Source organism: Spermophilus citellus (genome assembly GCF_964194105.1).
Source record: "Spermophilus citellus genome assembly, chromosome: 11".
Lineage (NCBI taxonomy): Eukaryota > Metazoa > Chordata > Mammalia > Rodentia > Sciuridae > Spermophilus > Spermophilus citellus.
The window spans coordinates 62,257,312-62,283,421 of NC_138192.1; the positions used below are offsets into that span (position 1 = coordinate 62,257,312).

The 26,110-nt window shown below is 39.2% G+C and overlaps 1 protein-coding gene and 1 long non-coding RNA gene across 5 annotated transcripts in view; one reads left to right on the forward strand and one right to left on the reverse strand.

Annotated features, from left to right (window-relative positions):
- Positions 1-13,513, reverse strand: part of ACVR1 (activin A receptor type 1) — a 124,872-nt gene extending 111,359 nt beyond the window's left edge. For all 4 annotated transcript variants that reach the window (XM_081260882.1, XM_081260880.1, XM_081260879.1 and 1 more), the window contains exon 1: positions 12,962-13,513. The gene's annotated coding sequence lies outside the window, so the exon portion shown is untranslated. The remainder of the gene's footprint in view (positions 1-12,961) is intronic.
- Positions 13,514-13,738: 225 nt separating this feature from the next.
- LOC308630628 lies at positions 13,739-15,355 on the forward strand. Its single transcript, XR_014017977.1, has 2 exons — positions 13,739-13,930; positions 14,539-15,355. It is a non-coding gene; the product is annotated as an uncharacterized lncRNA (long non-coding RNA).
- The last annotated feature ends 10,755 nt before the right edge of the window (positions 15,356-26,110 follow it).

Here is a 26,110-nt window from a genome sequence, read left to right on the forward strand (position 1 = left end):
ACTCAAAGTCCCAATGGTTCTCAAACGTTTAGAAGCATTCAAAAGTCACCTGGGGATACTATTACAAAGCTGATTCCCATATGTAGGATTCAGAGTAGCCTAAGACTCTGATTTTCCAATGAAGTCATCACTACTATTCCAAGTACCATACTTTGAATAGCAAGGTTCTGCTCAGATTCAATTTTAAAGGACACTCTCTTTCCTGTAAGCCTCTGTGACTAGACCATCTTTTCGCAATCCCATAACTTCTTACTCCACCATCATAAGAAGCTCAAAAACATCATTCCCCTAGGAAAACATTCCTTGGTGACCTCTTAAACAAAACTACAGAACATCCCAACTTTTTCTTTCTTCTTTTTTTCTCTTGCAGCACTGAGGATTAAACCCAGGGCCCTGCACATGCTTGGCAAGTGCTCTACCACTGAACCTCATTCCCAGCCCCTGCATCCAATTTCATTTTATGTTTACAGCCCTATTCTGGTGCTTCTGTTATATCTAGGTTGTTTTTCTGCCTCTGCCAAACTAAGCTTTCTGAGCACTCTTTTGTCTATGTGCTCAGTGCCTGGCATACAGTAGCTACTCACTAAACTTAGATAAATGGAAGGAAAGAATACCCGAAAAGGATATAACACCAGGAAGACTTACAAAATAAGGCTGGGGCTGGGAATGTAACTCAGTGGTAGGGTGCCTGCTCAGCAGTTATGAGGTTCTGGGTTCAATCCCCAGCATAAGACAGGCAGGCAGGTAGGCAGGCAGACAAAGCAAAGAGAAAAGACAACTGTCATGCAACATCAAGTCTGTTGGTTTGGAGTTATGTGGCTTGGAACCCTCAGTAGGAAAAAATAATTAGAATCAATGTTAGCATTTCAGAGTCAAATCACAAAAGAACAGTATCACATAATTTTTGCACTGTAGAAAAATTAAAATGCCAGCTTTCTTGAAATAAAAAGTAAACCCAGATAATCTTCTGATTAACATCAATGACTAAAACCTACCAGGCACAGTGGGATATGAACCACCATTTCACCTCTAAGTCTATGATCATCCACTTTACAGAGAATCTTTCTGACAATTCTAAGTTTAAACAAACCTTTGTGAAAAGAGTACTTACTCTAGCAGGTTTAATGTAGTCACAGCTGTCAAAATCATGGGCCATGTATCACACTTAAGAGAGCATTTGAAAATGTGTCAATAATTATAATTAGACACTTGTACCAGATCTAATATATTTTCCCTACCCTTTAGCTTCAACTGATGTTAAATTAAAACCAGTTTATCAAAAGTGCAACTCTCAGATCATAATTTAATCCGAAAGTAGATATAAAACCTGTCACACTACAAAGATACAGTACATTTTACTCCAGAGGAGGAAAGGCCACAGCATTGTAATACATCATTTTAGGTAAGGTGACCACCTTTAACGCTGAAGGGGTAAAATACATTATGGAGGTGACATAATCTTCCAATATTTACTTCACTCGTTTATATTTAAGATTCTCTTCAAAATTATGCATGACCCACAGCACAGACACTAACTGTTAACATTTCAGTTTGTTTCCTGCTAGTCTTTTTTCTTCTCCTCTACATCCATATGTATATAACCACAAATCTGGAAAGTACTACATTTTATGTTTATGTTTATGGAATTGTGCATAATTTATGTGAATAGAATTATGCAGTTTTCAGTGTCTTGCTTTTTCTACTCAAATGTTATTTTCTGTACTCTTCATGGTCACTCATTCATTCCAAAAATTTCTGTGCACCTCCTATAGATAAGGAAGTATACTAGGCGTAGGACACACACACATACACATTCACACACACTGTACTAAACAAAGTATCTGTTCTCGTTGGTATTTACTTACCCCATAGATATACTGACAGTATATATAGGTAGTACATGTAAAATACAAAAAAAAAAGGGGGGGGGATGTTAAGGATCTATCTAGATGGAATAGCTGACAAAGCCTCTTTGAGAAAGTAACTTTTAAAGTGAAATCTGTCTCTAAAAATTCATCTAAAATAGTATTTTTAGTGATTACATATGATTCCATGTTTCATGTATGTAAATAAAACCTAACCTCTATGATAGAACATTTAGGTGTGTTTTTTTCCTTTTTTTGCTACTCTAGCTAGATGAATAAATTTGTATATTTAAAGACAGTAAATACTTTTTTTTAAATAAGTATAACCAAGGGCTCAAAAATGTTCCAGAAAATTTATATTAGCAACCCAAAATTTCCAAATCTATCAAATGAAAAATTCAAATATATTACTTAGCTTAAGGGAAGCCAACTCTAAAAAAAAAAAAAAAAAAAAAAAAAAGAGAGAGAGAGAGAGAGAGAGAAAGAAATATGCAGTATAGAGAATAAACATGAATTTTATATAATGTTGTTTACTTGAATTTAAATTTTTAAATATATCTAATTTGGTAACCACCAGGAAATCCAATTATCTTGTTAAATAATACTGATTAAATACTTCAAAAATTCAAGCAAGCACTATTTTACCTTCTTCACATTATAGAATACATCAAAAGCTGTCTGCTCTGGTCTGCTCCAAACTCATAAATAAAATTTTGCTGTTTCTTAAAGACTGTCTATCACAAACCTACTGCTTTTTTTTAAAGCTATTATAAAAATAAAACTTTTACCCTAAGTCTAAAAATCCATTGCCTCTATTCTTGATCAATAATAAAAAGCTGACTATACAAGTTTCTTGGTCACTAAATGCCTACTTACCATTCACCATATTAAAAAAAAAAAAAGATAATTAGCCATATAAGCTCTGCTTTTAACATAAGGCAAAAACCAGACATAGTGCTTTAAAACAATCAAAGTAAAGCTGTGGTTAGCAAGGCTTCCAAAGCCCAGAGTTCTTCAAGACTCAAACTTATGCATGGAGAGAGGAAAAAAAAAAAAAAAAATCATCAAGCTCCATTTACTGGAAAAACCAAAAAAGAGACTGAAAGAGAATCAACGCATTATTAAACTTTGGAAATAACTGAGTCTGTGCCCTTCTAGACAAACAGGAAAGGAAAAGCACTATGAAGAAAAAGGTTAAGAAAATTACATTCCTGGGCCACATAATTGGTTTACAACAGAAAAATACACTGCAAGAGTCTTTGTGCTCTCGTTCACACCATACCACACTGCTTTAAACACTAATCAAAAACCTAATTCAGCTGGGAATGGTGGAACACACCTGTAATTCCAGTAACTTGGGAGGCTGAGGTAGGAGGATCTAGGAGGGTCACAAGTTCAAAGCCAAACTTGGCAACTTAGCAAGACCCTGTTTCAAATTAAGAAATAAAACGGGCAGAGATAAAGCTCAGTATTATACCTGAATTCAATCCCTAGTACCACACGGAAAATACACTTAAGGTACAAACAATGTTGAAATTTCAAGTATAAAGTACAAACGATTTTTGATTCAGCAATTCCCAATCTTTGGTATACAGAAGATAGTCATCTAGAGCTGTTTTTTTCTATGCATACCTACCTATGATAAAGTTCAATTTATAAATTAGGCCCAGGAAGAGATTAACCCATAAGATTAAAATAGAATAATTATAATAATATGATATGATAAAAGCTATTTTAAATCTATAAATTTTATTTCTGAAATTTTCCATTTAATATTTTTGGACCCCAGGTGACCTCTGGTAACTGGAAACACAGAGAGTAAAATCACAAATAATAAAGTTGATATGAAATATGCAAAGTTAGTCACTGAAGCACTATAATATATAATGTCACCTAAAGTAACAACAAAAGGTTGGTTAAATTAATTACCATACACAAAGGTATGCCTTTCAAAGGAATGTAGCAACTCAGAACTAAAACATGCACAATAGAGAATATAGTTCAATATTCATAGGAAAAAAAAAATTAGTACCTGAGGACAGTGGACTGATGTCCCTGTTGTCCCTGTTACCTGAAAGGCTGAGAAAGAAGGAATGCTTACACCCAGAAACTGGAGGCCAGTCTGGGCAGCAGAGTGAAATCCTGTCTCCAATCCATCCATCAATCAATAAACCAGCTAGGCACAGCATTGCACACCTGTAATCCCAGCTACTTGGGAGGCTGAGGCAGGAGGGTCACAAGTTCTAGGCCAACCTGGGCAACTCAGTATTACACCACCCCTGAATTCAATCCCTAGTACCACATGGAAAATACACACTCACAGTAGCAAAGAAAATACACTCAAGGTACAAACAGTGTTGAAATTTCAAGTATAAAGTGCAAATGACTTGTGATTTGGCAATTCCAACCTTTACTATACAGAAGATAGTTATCTAGAGCTTTTTTTCCTATTTTGAAACCCTGTCTCAAAATAAAAAAAAAATTAAAAGATCTGGGGATATAGTCAGTGGTAGAGGTAGAGTACCTCTGGATTCAATCCCCCATAACGGATGGGGGAAAGAACAGAAAAATACCACAAGTATATACAATAAGGAGCCACTAATGCTGGGCCTCAGCAGGAGAGAAAACAGGAAGAACTGGGACTATGGCAAGTACAATGCACATGTCACCCCTGACAGACACAATCAAAAGCTCTGGAAGGTTCCTGCAGGAACAAGGTCTCAGTGCTACGGATGTTTTCAATGTTACAGGAGCAGCTGGAAATCTAGATTTTTTTCATGGGAAATTTCCTCATTTTTAAATACTGTCAAGTATTCCTTAAGAAAACATTTTAATGCAATAGCAAACAAAATACAACACTCAGGTGCATTCAGCTCAGGGTTGCTAGTTTTCCACTTCCATTAGAGAGCATGCTACTTTGGGAACATACAGCCTGGGTTAAAGTTCAGATGTGTGATCTCCAACATGTTACATCACCTCTCTGGGTCTCAGTTTTTCCTCCTGTAAAAGGAGGATAGCAAGTCTAGGTACTTACTTCATAGAGTAGGGTATGAGAATTCAATGAAATATTGCAAGTAAGGACCTAACCAAGGCCTCCATTCTCTTAACCTTCAGCCTGGCATTCCAAGGAAACCCTAGTGTAACTCCAAATCTCCCTTCCTTACCTTCCTTCTGTGGCTTTCAGCTTAATATAATCCACACAATCAAATCACTTCATAAAGCTTGCCATTCCTTCCAATTGTCTGAGATCTTGCAAGACTCCCTGAGAAGCTGCATCTTAAGACAGGAGTCTGATTCTGGTGATTAAAATTAGGCACACCTGTTTTGTATAACTCGGCTCCTAAACAAAAACAAACGACCTCATTTATTTGCCCCATTCCCTCTTTCTAGAATGTTGCCTAGTCTACAACCTACATATATACAGATACCTGTCAAAATGATAATATCAAAATGGTACCTCTTTCAAAAGCTAGCCAAACAGTTACTTCCTCAAAGGTGCTGCGTGATCCTTATCCTTCTATATCTTGGGACTGAGATACTCAGTGCTCTGCCATGTACAGTTAGATGTATAATTTTTCATGCTTTATTCAAGTAGCCATTAAGATCAAGTTGGTTACACATCCACCAACCAACTTGATCTTAATGGCTACCAAAAAAAAAAAAAAAAAGATCCAGTTGGTTTTGCTCAGCAAAATCCCATGCCCAGTCCCAAGCACAATAAGACATACTATATGCTCAGTAAATGAAAGATAAAGAAGAGCAGGAAGATGAAGGAGCAAGAAAACAGAAAACTTTTAGGAGGGACAACTGACAAAAATTAAGTGTTTATGTCTTTGAATATAAAGAGGTGTCTCTACTGACCTTCCATTTTACAATTCTGAATAATACCTGGAGTCATCTTCCCCACCTCCCTCTCACCCTCTCATCCTTTCGATGCTAGCAGGTACTCCTGCTTTCCCCTTATTACTGAAAACCACCATTCTATTCAAATATGATCTAAATCAACAGGGAGCTAAGGGCTCCTGCCACCATTTTAAGTCAATCAGCCCCACCTTTGATGTTGATTGGGATCAAGATGATAATGCACTCTTGAAGCTGGTCCAAAACACATATTAGTCACTTTAATCTGATTTGGAGAAATAAGCAAAGACCCTAAAACAGAGAAAAGAATTGGTGGGGGAGGGGATGCATAGGGGTGAGGCCTTTCTGTGGAACTGATGAAAAACAATATCTTCATCTAGATTAGCAACTATTCAATAAACAAATTATGCTTAATTTCCACAACACCCAGAACAGGTTTCTTTTTTTTTTCCGAACTGCTGATTATGAACCATTAGCAAATTGTAAAATCAACTTAGTAGATAGGTATCAGAATTTTTAATAAAAAGTGAATACAAAACAGAAAGCATTACAATATTGCTTTGTGGAACTTGTAATTCAGCTTTATGTTTTAATAAGCATGTATGAGTGTGTATGTATTAGCTTATAATGAAAAATGCATTGCCAAGAGTCAAATGTCTTCTAAAAACACTGAAATAAAATTAACCTTTTCCTTTTTTTTTTTTTTTTAACTGGACCATACCAATAAATATTTTTGTTTTAGCCACCTATTGCTCACAACTGTTCAGGTTCTTCAAGTTTGAAAAACATGTGAAAAATATCTTTTGGCACATTGTCCCTAACCATTTTCCTTACTTATGAAAAGGAAGGTGAGGGTCACTTTAGATAATAATCTATCCTTTTCTCCTGACTGTTCCTACCTGCATTTCTGTACTGTGTAAGTCCTTGGCATAAAGAAGAGACAGAAATACCCAGCTTTCTTGGAGATTTTTGCTTATAAGCATTAACTTACCACTTAAGAATAGTCAAGCACATTATATTTTTGCCCAGCGTACAGCACCACTTATCAGTAGCTGCAATAGTGAAAGACTCACAACATGCTTTAAAATATCATCTCAACCCATACCCTCCATTCCTGTCAAGTTCTTTTTATTACACATTTTTTCTCAGCACCCACTCTCCAAACTCCAAGTATCAACCTACTTTAAACATCCAGCTTCGTCCAACATCACCCGCTACTTCCTTTGTCCTCTTTTTCCTTTTCTTATAAAACCCAAGGGCTTTATTGCTTTTGTTCTTGTTTTGTTTTGTTTTGTTTTTAGTGGTTCAATCAACAATTCTTCCCTGAATATCTAAAAAAACAATTTTTTTAAACTTACAGAAATCTTCTTTTTCAATGGCATCAATGCTGCCTGGTGACTATGAATGGCTGATCTGGACTTTCAAAGATGATCGAAATGCCTAGTCATTACGTATTCAAGTTGAAAAGTTCTATGTGATACCCACTCAAATCAGCCATTAAAACCTATCTGAAGAGGAGTTTACTTTGGGTTCCATCCATTTTCCAAAGAGATCATGCACATTCTTTCACCTCTGACATAAGCACTGCCTACCTCTCTGTTTGACAACTGTTTGACAAGTTATACCATAGGCGAAAATTGGAGTAAATGAGTCAATTCACCAAGTGTTTGGGGCCCAGCCATACACACGTTAATGCAGGATTCTCTGCTATACAGGCTATAAAAAAATTAGTTGAGGACTGGGACTGTAGCTCTGAGGCAGAACGCTTGCCTAGCATGTGTGAGGCACTGGGTTAGATCCTTAGCACCGCATAAACACTAAACAAATAAAGCCATGCTGTCCATCTACAACTATAAAAAATAAATAAATAAATTGAGATATTCTTCCCCAAAATGGAAAATTTTCCCTTAAATATAAAAATAAAAAGGAAACAAACACTGAAATGAATATGATAAATGTTTATATTCACTATGTACAAGTTATGATTAAGCATTAAAAAAGGGTGCATCAGGCTGGAGATGTGGCTCTGTAGTAGAGAATATGCTTAGCAGGAGTGAGGACTTGAGTTAGAGCAAAGCACAAGAGAGGCTAGGCAAGATGGCACACACCTGTAATGCCAGCCACTCAGGAGGTTGAAATGAAGGGATAGTAAGTTTGAGGCCAGCCTCAGCAGCTTAGCAAGACTCTCAACAACTTAGGGAGACCCTTATCTCAAAATAAGACATAAAAAGGGCTAAGGATGCAGTTGAGTGGTAGAGCGCCCTGCCCTGGGTTCAATCCCCAGTACCAAAAAAAAGGCACAAAGGGGTGGGTAAACAAATACATTTCCTTCTACCTACAGTGTCTGTTCTCCCTGCTTCAGACTCATGCTTGGGACCACAGTGACCAGTGACTGTTATCATTTTCTCTGAGAATTCACTGATTCCCTAGAAGCCAGCATCTCTTTGCTCCCCTATCACCTAATCATCCATTCATTCTTTTAGCAATTAAAAAATGATTTATTGGCTGTGTGGTCTCGGCCAGGCATTATGTTAGGTGCAAAAGATCAGAATGAAGAGTGGGGATGATAAAATGCTAGAAGACTGTCAAAAGGCAAGATCAACATGCATTCTTGCTGGCAATGAGATTACTCTGATCCCTGAAGGACTTGGCTCTCCCCAAAACGGGAGGGGGGGGAAAGGGGGGGGAAGGGGGGGCAATGCAAAGGGCTAGGCAGCCGAGGCCAGGACTCAGGATGAAAGACAGCTGACCTCTTGGAGATCCATCAGGACACCTGTGCTACATGCAGCCCCTCACCTCACTCCATCCCTCCCCAAACAATGTTCACCTACTGCATCCACTTCCACAAAATGTAGAAAGGACTGAATTTAAAGTTACTTTCCCAGTCACAGAAATAAAGGCCAGATACCCAGAGTAAACAATGAAGCAACTCTAACAGGCAAAGTGGAATGTTGGTCAGAGACTGAAAACCCAAAAGTCAAACAACTGAGTAATGGTGGCTCCGGAAAATAAAGCTCTCATGGATCACATAAGAGCCTTCAGACTTATAAACAAGCTCAGATTTCCAGAACTGCCTAGAAGAGCACAAGCATATTACTTGACTGTGCAGTCAACGTGAATATTGGGCAGGGGTATATTTGTTTTACCTTTAAAAAGAAAGCTGATGGGTCTCTGGTTCGGTTTGGTTTTTCTTTTTTCTTTCTTTTATTCATGCTATCCTAGCAATCAAACTCAAGACCTCAAGTAAGTGCCCTGCCCCTGAGCTATATCACCAACCTCCCCCACAATTCTTTGTCTGCTCGGTCTCTTATGAGTCAATTTTGAGTGCCAAACCAACCTCTCCTCCGAACCAAAGGCCATGATGTGCCAACCACACCAACTTGATGAAGCTCTTTCCAAAAGGGAGTATTTTCACTTAAATGTCCTTTCCAACAGACAGATCCTGGTTTGGAACTTCTGATTCTTAAAGTAGCACAGCAAGCAAGAGCAGTCTATGGTCAACAGCTAAAAAAGAAGGAAATCTTCTGTTTGGTTCTTCTGTGAGCTGGAATTGGCCACAGGGTGTGTGTGTGTTGGGGGGGGGGGGGAGACACAAAGTTTCATTCCAAAAGATCAAAGAAGGCATTTTGTACCAGGAAGCCTAATTCCAAATCCTCATTTCCAGGAATAAAGCCACAGTGCCCAATACTTGCCTGGGAAAATAAAACAGGGAACTCTGTGGATTCCAATTAAAACCTCTTGATGGCTTTATTTCCCAGCCTCACCAGTTTAATGTTGTTAACATTTTACCCAGTCACTGCTTAAACTTAAATACCACTTCCAGCTCTGAATGGTCACTTTACCCCTGGGTAAAAACCAAAGCATTTTAACACTTCACAACAGCACTCTGTGCCCCATCCCAAGTACTAGATATATAAGACAAGGTGATGCTGAGAAGTGCCAGCTGCAACCCAATCATGTCTCCCACATCAGCAGAGAATTCAGGAGAAACACCACTGCAGCCCATGCCATTATTTCAGACATAACACTGGATATGAGAGTGGAAGGAGGAGACAATAGAAAAAGCGATGTACCTCAGCTTTACTCAAGTATAACAAATAATCAGCCGGCTCTAAAATTATTACCTGGGGTCTTCTTAACCAGCCAATAGTTCTTGTGTGCATACTTTATACAAGACACCAAGCTGTCTATAGTTGGCAGAGTGCAGTGAAATATTCCCCAAGTAATCATTATGTTAATAATGTGTTTAATTTTATCATTTTATAAAAAAAAAGTATGTGTCACATATGTAGGTTATAAAGTCTAAAAATAAAATCAGCATGCATGAACCCAACACCCAACCCAAAACCCAGAACATCACCGATATTGTATCATCTGCCTACCTTGTCCACCCTTATCCCAGGCCACACACATACCAGGTAATCATTATTCTGAATTTGAGGTTTTGGTACAAGTATAAATGCATCTTGAAGATCACCTCCTATTCCCAAAAAGTGAGTTGGCTTTCTAAATATGACAGCAATAGATAGTTACCTCTTAGAAAGATACAGTTAGTGTTTTTTTTTGTTTTGTTTGTTTGTTTTAAAGAAAAGGTGGACTGATGCTATAAAAAACATATTAAATAAAGACTAAGTGAGACATAGTTATGGAAAACTCATGAAGACAGTAATCACTGGCAAGAGTAGCCCGGAACAAGTTTTCCAGAATACCACAGACCTCTGGTTCAAATCTCTACTCCACCATTTAAATTTGCCAAGCCTCAATTTCTTATTGTAGAAGGGTAAAATAATAATAAAGCCTATGGTGCTTTTAGAAAATGAGGTAAAAAAGTGCATGTGAAGAGCTGAACAGTGTCTGGCTCATATCCAACACCCCCAAATTATCCTGTCATTAAACTCATACACATATCAAAGGGTTCTGCCACCATCAATGGCTTGCTTCTCCTAATTCTTAATAACTTGGGCATGAGATCTCCTCTCATAAAAATAAATCAAGATACAAGGATCCAACAGCCAAACAAGCCACAAAGGACAGCTCCCAGTCCAGCATTGATTCCATCTTCATCTTGTGACCTTGAAGAACAGGATCATTTTTCAAATCCAGTTCTGTCCTGTCTCCTCCTCCCTTAGAAGACTAGATACTCAATCGAACCCTAAGAATTACCTAGAAACTTATCAAGATCTCCACAGGGCTAGTCCAGTTGAGTCTTGGCTAAGACAGAGGCATAAACTATATTTACTGATTCAGTCTCTCTTATTCCAAACATAGTTGCAGGAATAAAATCTGGTAAATCACTACTTTGAAAAAAAAATTCACAATGCTATTAATCGAATTAAATTTCTCACTTTGAAAATTCTTTCCATTTCTGAACATGGCATCTTTACTCTGCATCCTTAACACTCTTTTAAATTACTTAGATGATCACTTTCTCCCAAGGCACAAAAGTTGTAAGACTACTACCTAAATCAAGTTTTATTGAAAACCACTCTCTCCTTTTCAAATTAAACTCAGCAATACAGGTGGAAAACAAGAGTGTGAACCCGATCTGTGCATAGCCAGTCCTTAATATGTCATCTACCCAGAATTTATCTCAACATAATTCACCACCTTTGAGTACTTGCATCAGGGGTGCCAGAAGAAATGCTATTTTCAACACAAAATACATCAAATTAAGGCATACATTTCAAATTAAAAATACTTCAATTTTTAAAAAATAATTCCAGGCCAGAAAACAAAAGTAACTGAATCACAAAATGATCTGATCCTAGGAGATGGTGATCTAGATCCTATCCAGTCCTAAAATAACCTTCTGACCCCACTGTCCCCATTAATGACAAGGGTGAGGCCCACATTTCATACTTAAGCAGTCTGCACATTGTAAAGCTGCATGGCAAGCTGGTGTCTGAGGTCAGCACAAGTCTAGTGTCTGCCGGCTGCCCAAGCCTGGGCCCCTGGCCAGCAACCCACCTCCAGAGACAAGTGCCAGGACATACTATAGTGTTTCCATTTAAGGCCGGCCACTTGGATCAGCCCATCTCTGAAATTTCTTAACACCACCTTTCCAGGAAGAATTTTTTTGGGGGAAAAGGGAGGTGGTGTCTATTTTTTGCCACCGCCTTCCCTTGGGCTGTCAGAGTAGTCTGTATCTCTGGGACAGGATTCTTTAAAATCAATGTATAATGTCTCCATTCGAGGGTCTCTTCACAAATACATAAAACATGTTTAGGGTGGGTTCCTTTTCCCATCCTCTAAGACCTATCTCCCATGGCTCAAAAAAGAGAGAAGGAAAAATAAATAAATAAAAGGAACAAATCCATTCTATACCTTCTACCTCTCTACAAAAGTCCAATTAATGACAACTTTTTAACCTAAGACTTTTCTTCTGCTAAGTGGACTGTTTTCTTCCTCAAGTAGCTTCTTCCACAGCTTCCCGCCCATGCAAGGAGCATTCAAAACACCAGGGAAAATGGGGAGAGGGTGGGAGACGCATCTGGCACAAACTGGACAGAGCTGAGCCAGTCTAGAACCCGACGGAAGTCTGAATCCAGCGGCCTCAGAAGCCCACAGTTCTCCCCAGCGCGCCCAAGGTTCTAGCCTCACTGTTTTGGTTACAGTGTTGAAGAAAGGGTTTTAAACTTGGCAAAGTACCGTGCAACATCTGTAACCACATTTGCCTTCTGGGGATCGGAAGATGAATCCCACATTCCTGGCTTTGAAGCTTTTTGAAACTGCAGCTAGGAAGAACGGAGGGAGGGAGGGAGTTGAGCAGAGTTTATTGGCTGTCTCTCCAGCAGAAAATTCCTCTTGGAAGGGATGGATATTTTGAGGGTGGGGGTGATTCGCCCATCTCTTTACTCTCTATCAAGCTCAGCTAGGAAGGTGAGCCCCGTGGCCGAATGGCCAGATCGATTTATAAGTCTGAGGCGCACACCCTGAAGGAGTTCACTACACACCCACCCACACACACACAGTGCAAAGCCGAGACCCCTGCTCCATGCCTCTGCCCTCCCCGTCCGTATCCCACCAGCAGTTCAGGCCCAAGGCAAGACAGTTTTGTTCCGCGACTGCTCCCCCCACCGAGAGGGGATCAAGCTTGGGGGAGAAAGGAATGAAAGCAAGGGGGAGGCACCGCAGACGCCCACCCTCCCACCCCCAACCCTGCCTCTTCTCGCGCTAGGCTCCCTCCTCCCTCGATCTTCCCGGCTCCCGCAGCACGGCCGACGACTTGCTCTCACCTCTGGTCCCGCCGCGGCCGGGGGCAGAGCCGGGGGAGGCGGAGTGCGCTAGGCAGCCAGGCGCTGCAGGTCGGCGCCGCGCGGGGCGGCGCGGGGCAGGCGGCCCCGGCGGGCGCGGGGCGGGGCGGGGCGGTGCAGCCGGCGAGGGAGCCCGGAACTCTGCGGGGCCGAGGGCCGGCGGCCGGCCGCGAGTGACGGCGACGACGGCGGTTGCAACGGAGCGGCGTGTGGGGCCAGGGGCTTCCCAGCCTCGGGCTGGCGCGGCTGGCGGAGGAACAGGCTGGTAGCGGCAGCGGCAGCAGCGGCAGCGGCAGCCACCCGGGGGAAAGAGCCGGGGGAGGGAGGGGAGGCGGGGTGAAGAGCAAGAGGAGGAGGAGGAAGGGGAGGAGGGCGGGCGGAATAAACTTCCCGAGGCGCAGAGGCTCGAGCCGGGAGGACGGCCTCGGGCTGGGCGGGAGCGCCGGGTGGGGGCTGCCCCGGGGGCGGTGGGGGAGACGATCACAGAGAGTAGAAAAGTTCCCCCAGCGCCGTGGGGTAGGCTGCGGCGGCGGCGGCTGCAAAGAGCAGGAGCCGGAGCGGGAGGAGCGGGAGGAGGAGGAGGAAGTGGCTGCGGAGCGCTCGGCCAATGAGTGTCTGGAGCTGTGATTAACCAGGCAGCAACACATCATTTCCTCCCGGCGCGGATCCAGGGAGCCGGGAGGGAGAGGGAAGGCGGCGGGGCGGGGCCGTCCCCGCGCCCCCTGCAGGCGCCCGGCCCGGGGCGAGCCCGCCGAGCCCCGCCGAGCCTGACCGAGCCGCCCCCGGCGCGCCGGGCGCTGTCTAGCCGGTCGGTGGCTGGCCGCCTGGCCGGGAGGACACTACGAGCGCGCCGCCTGTGGGGCTCCTCGGAGGTGGCGGGGCAGGCCCGAGCCGGGCTCCCGTGGCCGGGGTGGGAGGAGGAGAGGCCGCGCGGCGCGGGTGAGTGCCCAGGTAGGCGCGGGCGGGGCCGTCTGGACAGCTCCCGGGGGCGCGCGAGGCCGGCGGGCGGGCGGACTGCCTCCTGGGCCCCGGAACTGCGGGCCTCATGCATCTCGAGCCCTGCTTGTCAGGCTTAGGCTGGATTCTCAGAGAGAACCTTCAGCATTCTCATCCAGGCCATTTCTGACCTGCCTACAAATCCCCTTCCACTTTGTTCATTTCCTCGCAAGGTCTGGGTTATGAAAGCCCTTGCCATTTTCGCAGTCGGCTTCCTTGGTAATAAAAACATATCTGGGAGTCGGGGTGGGCTTCTGCAGTAATCTAGCCCTGTCCTAGGCGCCATGGGAGTTTACAGAGCAAAGGAAGGAACATTCCCCACCGCAGAGAGGCTGACAACCTCAGCCTTGGATACACAAAAACACCCCAGTATGCTAATATTATCCAGAGCATCAAAAAGACATGCAGGGATCAAATTTTGCATGGTGCCTGCTGAGTGTAAGGAAGCGCTATGCCATTTTCTCTGCCCTCTAGAAGTCTATAACCTACAGTCCTCACACAAAGCAAAATAAAAGCATGACACCAATAAATGGGAATACAGTAAAGTATTTTTATCTCTACAGGTCCATTCATGCAGAGGGCATTTATTGGGTGACTGTCTACAGTACTGCAAAAGGTTGCAAAGGAAATGGAAGATCTGATCTTTCAGGTCAGGAGTTTACAATCTAGTTAGAAACAGGCATACATACAAGGAACAGCTAGCGGGAAAAAATCCCCAGGTATTGAGTAAACAAGAAGATGGAGAAGGTTGGAAGGTTGGAGGTGTTGTTTTTGTTTTTTTTTTTTTTTTTTTAATAAGGAAATACATATATGTTCGGTGAGGATCAGGAGAAGAAATTCCAGGTCAAATCAAAGGAAGACTGCTTGTATGTATCCCTGCTGTATGGAACAATAATAACAATGTCACTTGGCTGAAGTGTCAGCCCTGCCACTTAAAATCCGTTTTGACCTTGGGCACACTTTTAACCTAATAAGGAATTAAAGGCTGTCTCATAATATGGTTATGCAGTTCAAATGAGAATACACGTGAATGCTTTTCAAACTGCTGTTTTTCTATCATGTACATTTATAGAGTACTCTTTTGATAAACTGTTCTCTTTTTGAAGCCTTCTTTACAGTACCCTCTAGGCTGTAAGCTCCATGAGGGCAGGAACCAGGTTTGATTGTGTTCATTATATTATCACCATGCCTAGCAGAGTGGTACCTGTGAATGCTTAATAAAGGTTTGCTGAGTAAGTGAATAAATGAATTGATGAATATTGTTATGCTTTGAACTATTACTTTCATTTGTTCCTTACGCAGTCTTTTGGTTTGGGTTTTGTTTTTTGGTAATGGTCTTATTGTGTGGCTGGCTCAGTGCAAAACTCTCTAACTTGGGACCTTCCTATGACTGACTTGTGTTCCAGGAGGCTATATGGGAGGATTCTGGGTAGTGCTTTTAATCTTATACTATAAGTGTGATTGTCTAAAGCATGAGAATACACTAAGATACTATCCTCCCTCTACACTCAAGGATACACCCCTTCCGGCTTTAACACCTTAATACAGGGTTTCTCAACCTTGGCCCTGTTGACACTTTTGGCCGGATAATTGACATGCTATCCTCTGCATTGAAAGACATTTAGCAATATCTTTAACCTGTATCCACTAGATGCCAATAGGACAAACTTCTCCCCAGTTCTGATAATCAGACATTGCCAAATGTCTCCTGGGGTGCAAATTGCTCCTTTTTAGAATCAGCACCTTACCCCAAGGTTTAATGCATTGATTTAACACTGGTGGGAAATCACACCAGTAAAGTAACTTGGAGGAAATACATTTTCTGTTATTCTAAGATTCTCAGATCTCCTCAATCATATGTTTCAAGGAGCACGACTCTTCTTAATTAATTGCCTGCTGCATAGTGAATTGGCATGTCTTCTGTTTTCTGCATATCCTCCTCCTTTACACTCAGATCAACATGTTCATTTCTAAAAGTCAACAGCTCTTAAAAACTATTAGGAAATAGGGTCTTGAGCAACCGAAGAGTCCTGTATGATATTTTTCTATAAAATTTGAGGAAAATTATTCCACAAAATTTTGCACACCACTTCTCTTATAGTTATATTGTTAAACCTATAAACAATAAATGAGTCAGTACAGAAATTGTAATCCTTAGAATTTTCATTTAAAATACTTAAATATCTACATGGAGTAATTTTTATTTTAAGTCATTTCTTTTTGGTTCCAGTGAAAGTTTCATTTCATAATGGAATAAAAGAACATGTTTGGGGCTAGGGATATAGTTAAATGGTAGAGTGCTTGCCTACAATGTGTAAATCTCTTGAGTTTGACCTCTAACAATGAGAAGAAAAAAGAGAGAAAATGTTATATTTAAATCCATAAATCAAATATTAGCTTGGTTATACTTATCAGCTTCCAGAAATGAATTCTTTCAAAGAATATTTTGTTGAGATGTTCTAAAGCTGGTGTTATTAATGAAAATCCTGATGGATTGATGTGCTCCAGTTCAATTTCTAAAAGTTTTTTGAAGAAAAATAAAGATTAATGGTTAAGAGACAAAAAAAATTCTGATAAGTCTCTTCATTCAGTAATGGACATGCAAAACAACAAAACAAAAAATGCTCTTCCTAGAAAACTATAATAGCATGTTTGTGGATATGAGCAGAAAATTTTGTCTAGCAAAACAATGTCATTTGTCCCAATATATAAGGTTTATCTGAAGCATTGGTTTTATTTTATTTATTTTTTTTTTGGAGAGAAAGAGAGAGGGAATTTTTTAATATTTATTTTTTAGTTTTTAGTGGACACAACATCTTTATTTTTATTTTTATTTTTATTTTTATGTGGTGCTGAGGATCGAACTCAGTGCCTCGCGCATGCCAGGCGAGCGCGTTACCGCTTGAGCCACATCCCCAGCCCAAGCATTGGTTTTATAATTTTGTTCATATTTAGTTTGTGTTTCATAGTTGTGTAATAGTTACAAGCATATGCATATTAGTATATATCTATGTTAGTAATTGTTCACATTCAAGTTGAGCACTGAAGACTGGGTAGGCATCCAAACAGCTTAGAAAAAAGATAAACTTGACAGTTGGCACACACCTGCAATCTCAGTTGCTCCAGAGTCTGAGGTAGGAGGATAACAAGTTCAGGGTCAGCCTCAGCAACTTAGTGAGTCCCTGTTTCAAAATAAAATAAAAAGGCCTGAGGATGTTATTCAGTTGTAGAGCCCTTTCCTGGCATGGGCAAGACTCCGGTACCAGTCTATTTCCTAGCACTGAAAAAAAAAAAAAAAGCCAAGTTTGGTGGTTAGATTTATGATAAAGTGAGTCTCCAATTTCTGTTTTGTTAGGCTTGAACCAGTATATAGACTCTTAGGTGGTCTCCAAGTTCTCTATGAATTCATGAAATTGGAGCTTTTGCTCAAATTACAATGTTTTTTAAAAGCCATATTAAAGAAATTAATAATTATGCATATCCTAGATCATATGAATCTACAACAATGCCTACCATGACCCCATAGTCTTTTTTGCTATCTATGCACCAATAAGGACATGAAGCTTATTTAAATGCTATTTTAATAAAAATATCTTAAGGCCCATAGGTCTGAATGTCCCTAGGCTTTTTTTTTTTCCTTTTAAAGGTGTCTATATATTACTCAAATGTGAGAAAAACTGTTCCAATTTCATCATAACTATTCTTAAAGAATGATGAATTAAAATGTCCTGAGGTCTGAAATTTAGTCCTAATCCTGAGACTCACAGAAAAACCAGTATCAATATCAATGTTCTAAAGGTGGAAGTTACTGCATCAAAAAAGTAGGAGGTAGAAGACAAAAATCATAAGCTAAAAGGATCACTAAAAATCATGTTAAGCTTGGCACCCTTTTCTCTAAAAGATACACAGTTAAATCTGTCAGTACAGACATTGGTTTATCGTCAAGTTAAACTTTTTGGGTGTATCAGTCACTTATTAATTGTGCATTTCATTCAAGAGCTTATTGGCACTAGGTGACTTGGCACAGGCCAGTTATCTCAAGCTATTCCAGAGGCTGAGGCAGGAGGATAGCAAGTTCCAGAACAGCCTGGGCAACATACCAAGACCCTATCTCAAAGTAAAAAAGGACTGGGGAGGTAGCTCAGGGGTAGCATTCCCCTGGGTTCAATCCATAGTATCACCAAAACAAGCAACAACAACAATTTTTTTAAAAAGATATAATATTTCATCAATTATTTTATATAATCGAGCATAATATCTGTTGGTAAGATTGACTTTATAAGGAACAGTACTATGGAGGCTATAAACTGGAATAACAATTTCTGGAAGACAATTAGATGGTATGTATCAAACATCTTAAAAATATTTATACACTTTGACACTTTAATACCATTTCAGGAATTTGTGCTATAAAAATAATCATCAATCGCAAAAAGATTTGTATGAAAGCATAATCATCATCCAATAACTTTGGAAATGAAATAATAAAACATAAATTGAAAAAAATTGAACACAAAGGTAATATTACAATTCCAACACCCTTATAAGCACATTTATCCCTCAAGCTCACACATACATACATAAAGAAAAAAAGACTATAAGAAAATATGTCAGGATCTTCATTACTTATCATGGATTGTGGTTGACTTATTATTTTCTTTGTTTCCATTTCTCTCTCTCTCTCTCTCTCTCTCTCTCTCTCTCTCTCTCTCTCTCTCTCCATACAAAATGAGGCTTTAGTTTAGCCAACATTTTGCAAACTGGGGATATGCAGTCTTCCACACAAAGCAGAAGTGTTTTTTGTTTTTTCTTTATGCATGTCTCTGAGTTCAAGTGGTTCTTTAACATTACTTTCATAAGCAGAAGTAATAAGCATTATAAAAATAAAAATGCACATACTTTTAAAGGGTCTGACAGTCATGGAAAAAAATCTAACTGGTGAGGAATTCACATCGATATATTTGTGAACTGGAAGGCACAGTGTTGAGAATGGAATTGAAATTTGGCATTTTTGTACTTGGCTGTTAGGTCCATTTTTTTTTTCTAAAGAAAATTTCCCAATGAATTCAGAGCCTGCCAGGTGTGGTGGTGTACACCTGTAATTCTAGCAACCCCAGAGGCTAAGGCAGGAGAACTGCAAGTTCAAGGCCAGCCTCAGCAACTTAGTGAAACCCTGTCAAAATAAAAAATAAAAAGGGCTGGGGATGTAACTTAGTGGTAGACCATCCCTGGGTTGAATACCTAGTACCAAAAATAAAAAATTCAGAGCCTGCGTGTACATTCTTCGCCTGCTTAGGCGGTTCCTCCTGACCCACTTCCTTTTGGCCTTGAGGGCTAGATGCCCTTGAACCTTTCCATGGTCTTCTTCACTTTGGGGAGTTCCTTGAGTTTCTAATTTACTTAAGTACAGTTAATTTAGCTACACTATCTAGACATGGATTTCTAAACCTAGTCCCTGTGAAGCCCTCAGGAAGACCAAATTAATTTCTTCCTTAAATTAAACAAATACATTTTAAATATCACTGTGTGGCTATTGGTAGAACCCAGCATCATGGTGGCTTTTAATTTTTAGGGAATATTCTTTTTCCTCTTTTCCTGGTTGGTCCCTCTGAGCACTGGCATCATGAAGACATTTTCATAGATAAGAAATCAAATTAATTTTCTAAGTCCTAATGTAGCCCAATTCCACCAATATCTAAAATCCAAGGGCTTCCTTTTTATTAACCTACTTTTGTTGCTCCAGAGAGCAGCTGCTAAGGTTAATTACATATAGTGAAGAACTAGCTGTGTGACCTTATACAAGTAACTTCAGATTATGGAGCCTACTTTTTCCTCAGCTATGGAGTCAGGGGTGGGTTGCATTTTTGGAGGGCTCTCAGTTGTGAAATTCCTCAACCTTAGTAGAAATTACTAAAAGGCTAATTATCTGATGTTGCTGAGATACATTTGAGCTTTCTGAGGATAAAGATTTAGCTTAGATTTCTAGGAACCTGCACAATACTAGTTTAACTGAAGTGAAGAGAAACTTCATCAAAAGCCACAAAAGAACATTGATGTGGCCTGGCCAAATCATGCAGGTCTCCCAAATCATGAGCAAGGGACATGATTCATGGAGTTTCAGCAAAGAAGTGAATGACAGGCTTGCTTTACATTACTTATCACTGATCCAGGACATCTATATTCCTTTGTTTACAGGATTTTTTCCTCTAATATTTATTTTATTGTTTAAAAAAAAAAATGAGGGGGCATGCCAGTAATCCCAGCTACTTGGGAGGCTAAAGCCAAAAGAACATAATTCTGAGGCTAGCCTGGGCAAACAGGGACCCTGTCTCAAAATGTTAAAAGGGCTGGAGCATTGTTCACTGGTAAAGTGCCCCTAAATTCAGTCCTCAGTAACACAACATACATACACACACACACACACACACACACACACACACACACTGCAAGGGCTGGGGACTTAGCTCAATGGTAGAGTGATTGTCTAACATGCAGCATGCACAAGGACCTGGGTTCTATTCCCCACATCACTTAAATTAAAAAAAAAAAAAGATATAGGATATAGCTCATTGGTACAATGATATAATGTTTGCTTAGCATGCCAGAGACTGGATTGCTTATCTAGCACCAAAATAAGTAGTAATAATAATACTTAAGTACAAAAGGACATTCTATAGGAAAAGGAAAGTCTAGTGCCAGCGCTGCTTCCCAGATGTCCAGTTCCTTCTCATTGATGCTAGCTTCCATGTATCCTTATAGAAATGTTCTAGACATATGAAAGTATATGTGTATTCTCTTTAGCTTTAACACAGATGGTAACATGCTATATTCACACTCATCTATCTTTGCTTTCCTTTTTTCAAATTAAAATAACAATGTATCTTAAAAATTATCAATCCCCTATTGATAGTCTTTACTGTGAAAAAATTTTTACACACAAATTTATTTTTATTGTGCCACCCCTTCAAGGAGGCACTGAACTCAGATGGGAGGAGAAGAAATCTCTCATCTAATCCTAACTCTGCCTTTTACACTTCAAAAGTTTGTCCCTGGAATTCCTGTGTCTTTTCAAGGCCTTGCAACTATTTTAGGCAAGGCTGCAACTAGACCTTGATTCTCCTAGCCACTACTCAGTCCAATTTTACTTTCTGATTGTGAAATTGTACGTGTTGGAATTTTAAAATATTTTTAAATGGTATGCATGATCTGACTCAATTTTTGATTTTTTTTAAACAAGCATGTATGATGCACAAAAATGAATTTTAAAGGAGGTGTACCAAGATGCTGACTCTGGTAATATTGAATGATGTCAGGATGTGTGTTTGTGTGGTAATGGGGATCAAACCTGGAGTCACAAGCATTAGGCAAGCACTCTGCCACTAAGATAATCCTCCACCCCTGATTTTTTAATAGCAACTTTATTGAGCTATAGTTTGCATACCATATAATTCACCCATTTTAAGTATACAATTAAATGTTTTTTTTTAGTATATTCACAGACATTACAACTATCATTGCAATCATTTTTCTACTATCCACCCCTCAGTGATCTATCTCCTAGCCTTTTTTTTTTTTTTTTTAATTTGAAACAGGGTCTCACAAAGCTGCCCAGACTGGCCTCAAACGTGAGATCCTCCTGCTTCAGTCTTACAAGTAGCTGGCATACATCACCATGCCCAGCTATATAATATTTTTTTAAACAATAAAATAAGTACTAAGAAAAAATATGTAGATAATTGCAATCAATTTCAAAACATTTTCATCATCCCCCAAAGAAGCCCTGTACCCATTAGCAGTCTCTTACCATATTTACACTTCTTATTCTTGTTTTACATACTTTCCCCCACAATTTTTTATTGGTGCATTATAGTTACACATGCTGATGAGATTTGTTGTTTCATATTCATACATGCTCACAATATGTAATATAACAATATAATTTGGCCACTATCACTCCCCAGCACATCCCCCCTCTTATTTTACATTTTTTAAGTTTCACAATAATTATTAAGAGAATAAACAAATCTATTACAAATAAAATGAAAACAATATTCACCATAAAAATAAATACACAGAGAAAATAGACAAAAGTACTTCAAAGAAAGTAAAAATCACTTAATTGTACTGTCCAGTGTAAACAGACAATGTTTTGGACAATTTTCTCATGTCTCATATATAGAAACACATAGATTCTTTTGTCTCAATTATATTATGAGCATTTTCCCAGGTCACTGGGCATTTTTTTTAGAGTATTTTTTTTTTACTAAGATCTATGGTTATTCTACAACGTTTGACCACATCTTGTTATTTTATTAGTATAGATTCCTAAAAGTGGGAATCTGAATCATATTTTCAATTGCTAAGTAATTAGAGCTCTTTCCTGTGATTTGTCCATCTCACCACACCCATCATTGTCTTTGTCACCAATCCCTTTATTATTCTTCCTATTTGGAAATTAATAAAAGTTATTTGTTTGGGGATAAGGAGATAGGTCAGTGATAAAGTGCTTGTTAGCATACATGAAATCCTGGGTTCTTTCCCCAGCACAGGAGGAGGGGAAAAAAAAGTTATCTGTTTTAGCTTGCATTTATTTGATTGTAAATGATACTGTATCTTCTTCATAAATATATTAACCATTTTGTATTTTTCTAATTTTTTTTCAGTTAATATCCTTTGCCTGGTGTTCTATCAGAATGCTAGTATTTTTATTGATAAGAGTATTAGAAGTTCTTTCTCTCCCTTTCTTTGTTCTTTCTTATTTTTCAGAGGAATGGCCAGGTCTATCAATAACTTTTAAAGATAAACTTAAGGCTAAGTATGTAGCTTAGCCCTTGCTTGCTTAGCATTCATAAGGCTCTGGATTCCACCTCCAGTACTGTAAAAAAAAGAAAAGAAAAAAAGATTAACTTGATGTCTACCTTTTTTGTGGGGACCTCTTTTCATTTCTATTTAACTGAGGAAATCTCTAGGAATGAGGGAGAAAACTACTTGCAAAATTCCTTATTTTTAAAATTTTATTGATTGATGGATTGATTGATTGATTGCAGTACTTGATATTAAACCCAGAGGCATTCTACTACTGAGCTACATCCCCAGCTCTTTTTATTTTTAATTTTGAAACAGAGTGTTGCTGAGTTTCCCAGGCTGGCCTCTAACTTGTCTCAGCCTCCCAAGTAGCTAGGATTATAAGCCTCCCAAGTAGCTAGGATTATAGGCATGTTCCAATGCTCCTGACCAAAGTTCCTTATATTTTGATAAAATGACTGCACATGCCAATTTCATCCCAACTATCTAAAATAATATAGTAAGTAAAACCAATGATATAAAACATGCATTAAATAAATCATAGTTTTTCTAAGTAGCCAGATAAATTGTGTTCAATCAAATTCATCCATCCCTATGTAGATCAAAGTCAATCCTGGCCCCTTTAGTAAAACAGTATAAATTTTCACTTTACTTTTCTCTTTGACGAACATTAATTTTAAACCAATGAACAGCCTGAAGTTTGACTATGAGTCAGTACCTCCTAGTGCTCCACTGCAGAGTAAAAAAAAAAAAGGTTACCAAATCCTCCAGTTTTTAACACAGAGATCCAATTTGGAATGAAGGAAATAAATGTCCCACTTTTTGTTACTGATCACATCTAAGAAACTGGAGTTTCAAAATAAACACCTAAATCTCTTCAGAATAGAAGGGGCCTTGAAAAGGAAAAGAAATGTCCCTACAGTAAGGGAAAAAGATGGTGGTGACCACAATTAATCCTGCATAGAAAATGACATGTAGCCTATTGGTTATAAAGAGATAGGAAAGTCAGTTTAATGATGGAAATGGCATAGAGCAGAGGCTGCCCCACAGGACCTCTCCCAGGGCCGCTAGCAGCTTTCCACTGGAGGAGGATGCAGAGTTCCCTGTTGACAAATCGTGTACATTTGGTGATAAATCAAGTGTTCATCAGAAGTTTTACCACAGAGAATTGTCTGCTTTGATTTTCAGCTCACTACATAGGAGGCACCAATGAAATTTAATAACCAAAACATTGTTAATTAGATACTACTTGATTTTTAAAATGAAGCAAAAAGTTGCTTTATCAGTCATCATTCTTAGGCCTTTGGAATAAAATGATGGAATTTCCTTTACAACGAATTTATTACAGCCTCCATTTTTTTAAAGGATTTGATGATGTTGTGTTCCTCCTTAATAAAAAGTTTTAAATATAAACCAAAAAGGCAGGGGAGGGGGGCAAGTATATTGAAATCCCAGCTACCCAAGAGGCTGAGGCAGGAGGATCCGAAAGTCAAGGCCAGTCTGGGCAATTTAGTGAGACCTTGTTTCAGATTAAAAGGTAAAAATGGCTGGGAATGTAGTCAGTGGTAGCAGCGCACTTACCATTTCTGGGTTCAATCCTAAGTACCGTAAGAAAAGAAAGAAAGGAAATGGAGAAAGAAAAGTAAAACATGTATAATGAACCCACATATCACCAGCTGAATGTTAATCAAGGTCAGCACAGACTTAATTCATCTGTTCCCCATTTCCTTTTTTTTTTCCTTGTATTTTAAAATAACGTTCATCCATCCATCATTTGAGCCATTCCATCCCTAAATGTTTCTGGAAGGCTCTCTAAAACACATTTTCTTACATAATTGTAATGCCATTAACTCACTCACCTAAGAAAATGAATTATTCTTTGGTTTTATCTAATCCCCAATTCAGATTTTAATTGCTGTGAGTTTCTCAAAAAGGTCTTTTGTCAAATCTGGATACAGACAGGGCATGCTCATTGCATTTGACTGGTGATCTTTAATGCCCTCCTAATATTCAAACCAGTTAGTCCTCCCCTGTCTTTTCCCTACCCATTTTTGTTATTGTTGATGATGTTGATAATGGGGTGAAATAATTTGTAGATGAAACCATATCAGTGGGCTCCACCACTATTTTAATATTTCTCCAGCTGTCTTGAAAATCTCACTTGAATCTTCCCTAAAGAAGTAATTAATCAACATAGAGTAGAACTCAAGTCTTCTAATCCAATTCTATCATGCCCTTTCCCATCTATACTACCATTTTACAATCTCTGTGGTCTTAGTTTCTGGGGGTTCAGAAAATATTAGAAACATCTTAAACTCTTCTTCTATGTTTGTTTATAAGTCCCAGTATCTCCCAACAGCTAGGATTTAGAATTTACACTTTTCTTCTTTAATTTCTCTAATTTTTAAGTTTTTATTTATTTATTTATTTATTTTGGTACTGGGGATTGAGCCCATGGGTGCTGAACTACAGCTCCAATTCTTTTTAATTTTAAATCAGGATCTTGCTAAATTGCTTAGAGTCTCGCTAAATTGCAACTGGCCTCAAACTTGTGATCCTTCTGCCTCAGCTTCCCCAAAGGGCTGTGTTATGGTTTGGATGTGAGGTGTCCTCCAAAAATCTCACCTGTGAGAAAATGCAAGAAGGTTCAGAGGAGTAATGATTGGGTTTAAAAAAAAAAAAAAAAGTCTTAACCTGGTCAGTGATTTAATCTCCTGATAGGGATTAACTGAGTGGTAACTGACATGGTAGGGTGTGATTGGAGGAGGTGGGAATTGGGGCACGACTTTGGGTATATACTTGTGTCTGGAGAATGGACTTTTTCTCTGCTTTCTGATCGCAATGTGAGCTGTTTCCCTCTGCCACACTCTTTCACCATGATGTCCCAACTCACCTCAAGCCTCAAGAAATGGAGCAGGCCTTCAATGGATTAAGACCTCCGAAACCATGAGCCCTCAAATAAACTTTTCCTCCTTTAAAATTGTTCTGGTTAGATCCTTTTGTCACAGCAGCAAAAAAAAAAAGCTGACTAAAATAAGCTAAATACAGCCGTGGGAACTGGGGAACAGACCCTGTTCAATATGGCACTACAGTTTAATATGGCACTGGGAATTGAGCCTGCAGCTTGATATGTATAGGTGAGTGCTCTATCACTGAGCCACATTCACAGTCCAGTTTTCTTTTCTTGATGTGTGGTCCATTGAATTTACTCTCTAAATGGGACTTTCTTAACAATATGCCAAAATTAATTGAAAAATTCAAGTTTTCCTAAAACCCAAATAAATAAATATGTATCATAATAGATCAATAAAAAGTACTAGTGCTTTTACC